We start from the raw sequence: 5,670 nt of genomic DNA, 5'->3' as shown, positions 1-5,670 counted from the left end.
AAGGAATAAAAAAGCAAAGGCTAAATGTTTTGTTCTTAGAAGTTCAAGTCCTCCATCGAAGAAAGTTGAAGAAAATATTGTGAAAAAGGTTTGTACAAAAGGAATACCATTTGTGTGACATTGACAAATGTATGAGGAAATTACAAACGAAAATATGCCACAGAAGTTCAACATGAAGAGAGCAGGAAGTTCAACTACTACACCGAATGAATTTCGGATGAAAAACTTTTAAAACCGTCGCGAGTATGAAAAAATGATCAACACATGAAAGTTGCGTGTTGACAGCAGATTTACATCGGTATATCACTTGGTCAATTCTGGTGAGTGTTCCGGTGAGTGGATGGAGAGCTGAGAGCTAAAAAAGCCTGTGAAAAACAGAGTGAAGTTCAAGTAGACATGCCAAGAAGTTCAGGTTCTTCACGCGGTGCATTTTCGAAGAATCTGTTTCGCGATAAAGGCAGAACAAATGATCTCGCCATTTTCAGATTTACTTGAAAATGGCTAGGAATCAGAGAAAACCATCAACATGAAAAAGTTTCGCATTTTCTTTAGCTTTTCAACGGTATATTATTTGCTCCATTCCGATAAAGTTTATAGAAATTACAACGAAATTACATTTCTAGCCATTTTCAAAATTGTCTTAAAACAGTAAGGAATTGGGAGAAACAATATATATCAAACAGTTTCGCATTTCCTCAAGCTTTCCAACGCCATATCATTTGCTACATTCGGACGTATGGTTAAGAAATTAGCTCGAAAATACGAACTTGGTGCAACTTGTACCGTTTTCTAAATTAGTTTTAAACCTTTCATAATTAGAAAAAACTTTCAACATGAAAAAGTAGCGCATTTTCATAAGCTTTCCAACACCATATCGTTTGCCTCAATTGGATAAGCGGTTTAGAAATGACATTAAAAATACGAACTCGGCTATTTAGTTTGTGAAATGTTACGATTTTCCTTATTACTCTTTAACCATAGGGAATTAGAGAAAGCTTTCAACATGTGGAAGGCGCGGTTTTGCAGCAGCTTTCCAACGCCATATTATTTGCCTCATTCCGATAAACAATTTTGAAATGCGATCAAAAATATGATTTACGTTTTTTGTGTGAAGAAAAAAACAATTTTCAAAACTGCTCTTAAACCGCTTACATTTTGCCAAAAAATTAACTTGGGTGATGATATTGGTGTTCATAGCATTCCAACGATATATAGCAAGCCCCATTTGGGCAATGTATTAAACTTGAGAGGCTTTTGAGAAACCAATATATTAACACTGAGAGGCTTCTGAGAAGTGCCTAGATTTACTTATATTTAAATTTTAGGGAAAAGATCGTTTGTTACAATTTCTAGGCAGAACCACCATAAGCCCTCGAGCTCCAGCCCTTTCCCAAAGCTTCTAACACTCCATGATTCTATCCTTCAACGAAGAAATGTGAGTGCTAATTAAGAAGCAATGATGGAAAAAATCAGAATTTTAATGCTGATTTCTAACACTACCTGCATGTAACAAGTACTGCCACACAACCCATGTGCCAAAGTCAGAGCAACAAAGGTCAATGGGGAAAACCAAGAGCATGCAGTTTACTGAAACAGTAAGGAGTTTTAACCCACATTGGAACAAATATAAATGAAATCTTAATAGAGTAAAAAAAATCCTACACCCGAAGAATTAACAAATGCCAGCGCAATTTATCATCAATTCATCAAACCAATCCACTGTTCCTGCTTGCACAGCCATTGCATCCAAACAGGCCCTACATTCAGTGCTACCACTTTTGTATGGTTCCGAGCTTAAAAATAAGTTCTAGCTAGAGGAATGTATATAGAAGAATCACTAAACTAATAGTGTTCTTTTCATATGCAAAATTACAAGGAGTACTTACTGGAGTTTTCATCAACTAATAACTTTGATAACCAACCAATAGAAAAATTAAGGCATGGGAAATAAGGAAACATAATCAAAATAGCTGATGAAAAAAAAATCCAATTCTCAAGATTTTGTTAGGAGATGAACTTTGCATACGTTTGAAGATTCTAAACTGTTCATATTTGGGCGGTGATCTTGCTCGCAATCTTTATCTTTGACAGATGGATCAGAAATGAAAGCGAACGTCAGTAACATGCCCTTTTTTTAACGAAACGTGGCCTACATTCTAAGAATCTTCCATATGACCTAGTATACCCGAGCCTTTTCTTGTTTTGTTTTATAAACTGACTCTTAGACCTGAAATAGGAGCTATCTGTTACACCTGAAATAGGTCCATATACTTTTTCTATAATAGCTGATACGGACAAACTCAACTATATGGCCTCACAAGTAGGAGCAACAAACCTTCACAAAATGTACGCATAACCGAACTAATGCTCAAGGCATAAACCATGTGTGCTGCGATGTATATTGGTTAATTAAAGGTACAAGTTCCATTAGGCTATCTGGATACTAGAGAAGATTATAAAAGAAAATCACTTCAGAATTCTTTTACAATAATGGTTATTTGCTACAAAAGATTTAGTTGGTGCATTGTGATTGTGAGTGTCCTTGTTGAACTCCGAACAAACATACATGGAAACAAACAGTTGATAGCATCTTCATCCATACATACATGTGACGAGGTCGATGATGATAGAGGCGTTGTGGTGCTTACTGGTAGCGAGTGTAGAGGAAGTGATGGTGCGGCGAGTGGTTGAACAATTAGTGGTTGAGCTCGATAGGGCCGGCATGGAGCAGCTCTACCAGCACCCCGCCATCCGTCCTCCTGGCATAGCCAGCTCCGTGAGCCAGGGTGGTCCAACAATGAAAATTTTCATGTAAATCTATATATTTTCAAAAAAAAATCTACACTATATATAGGCTATGGGGAAAATTCCAGGGTGGTGCATGGACCACCCTGTCCACCCCCTTGCTACACCACTCCTCCACATCAGCAGCTGCTGCACAACTGCACTCTGAGAAGGTGCAGACCCCATGAGGAAGAGGAATCGATGCAGCTCGCAGTTGACCTGCTTGAACTCGATGCCATGAAGAAGAGGACCGTGTTCCGAAGGGAGTGGTGTTGGGAGTGAGGAGGAGGGTGTCCTTGGAGAGGCCGTCCGGGACGAACTCCTCCGGAGACAGGCGGCTACTCTCTTGGGCTTACCCTCTCAGTGGATCTAGGGGAGGCAGATGAGAGGATGATGGGGGAAGTGGCGATGGGGAGGCAAACAACCTTGGCGGCGTTGATGAGGCCCGGAGGAGCCAAATGCGGCAGCATCGACCCCCAGTGCGGCCAGACCGCCAGATCCGGCAGCATCGACCAGCATGCGGCCAGACCGCTAGATCCTGCAATGAACAGGCTGGACCGCTTCCATGGAAACAGTGACTTAGAGGAGGAAAGAAGTAGGGCGGCAGCGCACAGGGAAGGGGAGAACGGGCCGGCCAGAAGTAGGGTTTGGGAGGAACGACGATGGAGTGCGCGGCGATGGTGGGTTAGGGATTTGGGGAAGTAGGGTTTGGAGGGGGGCACGAGTGGGTGGGTCGATTCAGAGGGGGGATTTGGGGAAGAGGGGTTGGGCCGCGAAGCTTTTGGGTGTCTCCCGCGCTAGGCCCAAATAAGGGGCTCCGGCAGAAAATAGGTCGTGGTTGTGTTGTCCCGGTAGAATATGTGCATGAAAAGTGTAACGGCAGTGTGAATGCCCCGATGGCTTGAGTTCTACCGGCAGTTTGTATGCCTTGGAGTACATGTCCCGACAGATAGTTTGCCCTCATTTAGCAACTTCTCCCAGCAGTTAAGTGCCCCCAATTAAGTGTTGTGGTGTAGTGGATCTTTTCTTTTGGATTTACCTTTGCATCTTATGCTTGAGTGCTTATGTATGATATTGTTTGTTTACGATAGAGTTTCCGGAGTGCGAGGCTTGCTACTATGAGTCTCTAGGGTTTTATGATCGTTACCAAGGCAAGTTCACACTTTGATCATACTTTTCATACCCAGTTTTTATGCATTAGTTTTACCCTCAAACATAGCATGAGTAGGATTGGGAACATGTTGTTATTGCTATGTAGATGATGAGGTGGGAACCTAATATCTTTGATCACAACAGAAATATACATTATGCTTATATTGCTTAGCCATGCTCGTAGACGGGGATTGGTATGTGAGAATCATGCAAGTTGTGAGAGATAATAACTAAGTGAAACTTAAGGTGGCTACTTTAATACACATCTGGGTGGATTGGTTGTGGGCACCTGGGGAATCCAGTGCTGTCCTAGGAGATCCCCGGTTACCCGTGTGATCATCCTATGAAATGCCACCCAGGCTCAAAGGGACCATAAGATCATTCATGCTCAGAAACTTTCGTGTGCAGCCACAAGCCATTATGGGCTCTGGCATAGTTGAGTAAGTTGTGGGAAACCTTTCCATGAGAGGCTAGTAGATGTAGGGGAATTGTAGGTGTACCGGCCTATCTATCGGTTAAGGGGACCTCTTCAGAAAGGCTATGTCTCGATCTTCCGATCATGGATGCAGTCGAGTCTTGTGGGGAAAAGTGCGCAAACCTCTGCAGAGTGTATAAACAAATCATGATTTGCCATGTCCCCGCTTATGGACATTTTGAGTTTCTGGTATTTTAATTATTGGTTGATCTCATCGCTCTATTTAATGAAATTGTTGGGTTATTAATGATTTGGTGATTTTTGGGATTGAATTGGGGTTACCTTCTTAATATGGGTAATTTAACTTAGTAGTAAATAAAATTTATTCCTTTGTTGTAGGGAAAAATTAGCTTTATGCAAATCATAACCGTAGAGCCTCCACCAGCCATATATGCATGTAGTGATAGATGTTATTTGTTCATTGCTCTATAGTTTTATCTTGCCAGCATATTCCATGTGCTGACCTACACAGGCTGCAACGTATTATGTTACAGAATTTTTAGACGAAGAGTAAGGTGCACTAGGTCGTTGTCATGCACTCAGTTTTGCCGTGGAGTTGGATGGACTCTTCTACCTTCTAAGCTTCCGTTGTTATCTTATTTAGATGGCCTTCAGCCATATTATTGTAAAAAGTTATTTTTTGAGACATTTCGATGTAATAAGTGTGTGATTGAACTCTGTTATAAATCCTTGAGTACTGTGTGTGTCAGCAATACCGATCCAGGGATGACACTTAAGCACAGAGACTTGACCGTCTGAGGTCGAGTCGCTACAGTAATTTTTTTGGCCGAATTGGGATAAGCTTTGGTGTAAGCTTCTTGCAAACCGGAACTTCCCTCAAGAAGGCTCGTGGTTCCGAGAGGGAACGTGTCACCTCCGTGTGCGAAACGACATACGTACACTGCCTTCTCCCACCTTAATTTTTTTATACAGGCGGATTAGACCAAATAGAAGTATTGTGCTAAATTTTGGAATTATTCCTAGTTTGTTTGACCTTTTATACATTAATTTAGTTTCTGCGCATTTAACGTGAATAATTCAAATTTGAACTACAAACACATGCTCCAGTGCACCAAAGTTGGTTGAAAAATCACATGTGTGTCCTTGGGTGAATTTCTAGGTCCCATGCAAGATATGAGAATGAAATTCAAACATTTGGGCGTCGTGGCTCGACCGGAAAGATTGAGGAACTTGTTTTTTTAATTTCTATAAATCCAAAATATGCCTAAAAATCATGAAACTTGGCATGGTGTCATGAC

Source organism: Triticum urartu, chromosome 4 (assembly GCF_003073215.2).
Source record: "Triticum urartu cultivar G1812 chromosome 4, Tu2.1, whole genome shotgun sequence".
NCBI lineage: Eukaryota > Viridiplantae > Streptophyta > Magnoliopsida > Poales > Poaceae > Triticum > Triticum urartu.
This window is presented reverse-complemented; position numbering follows the sequence as displayed.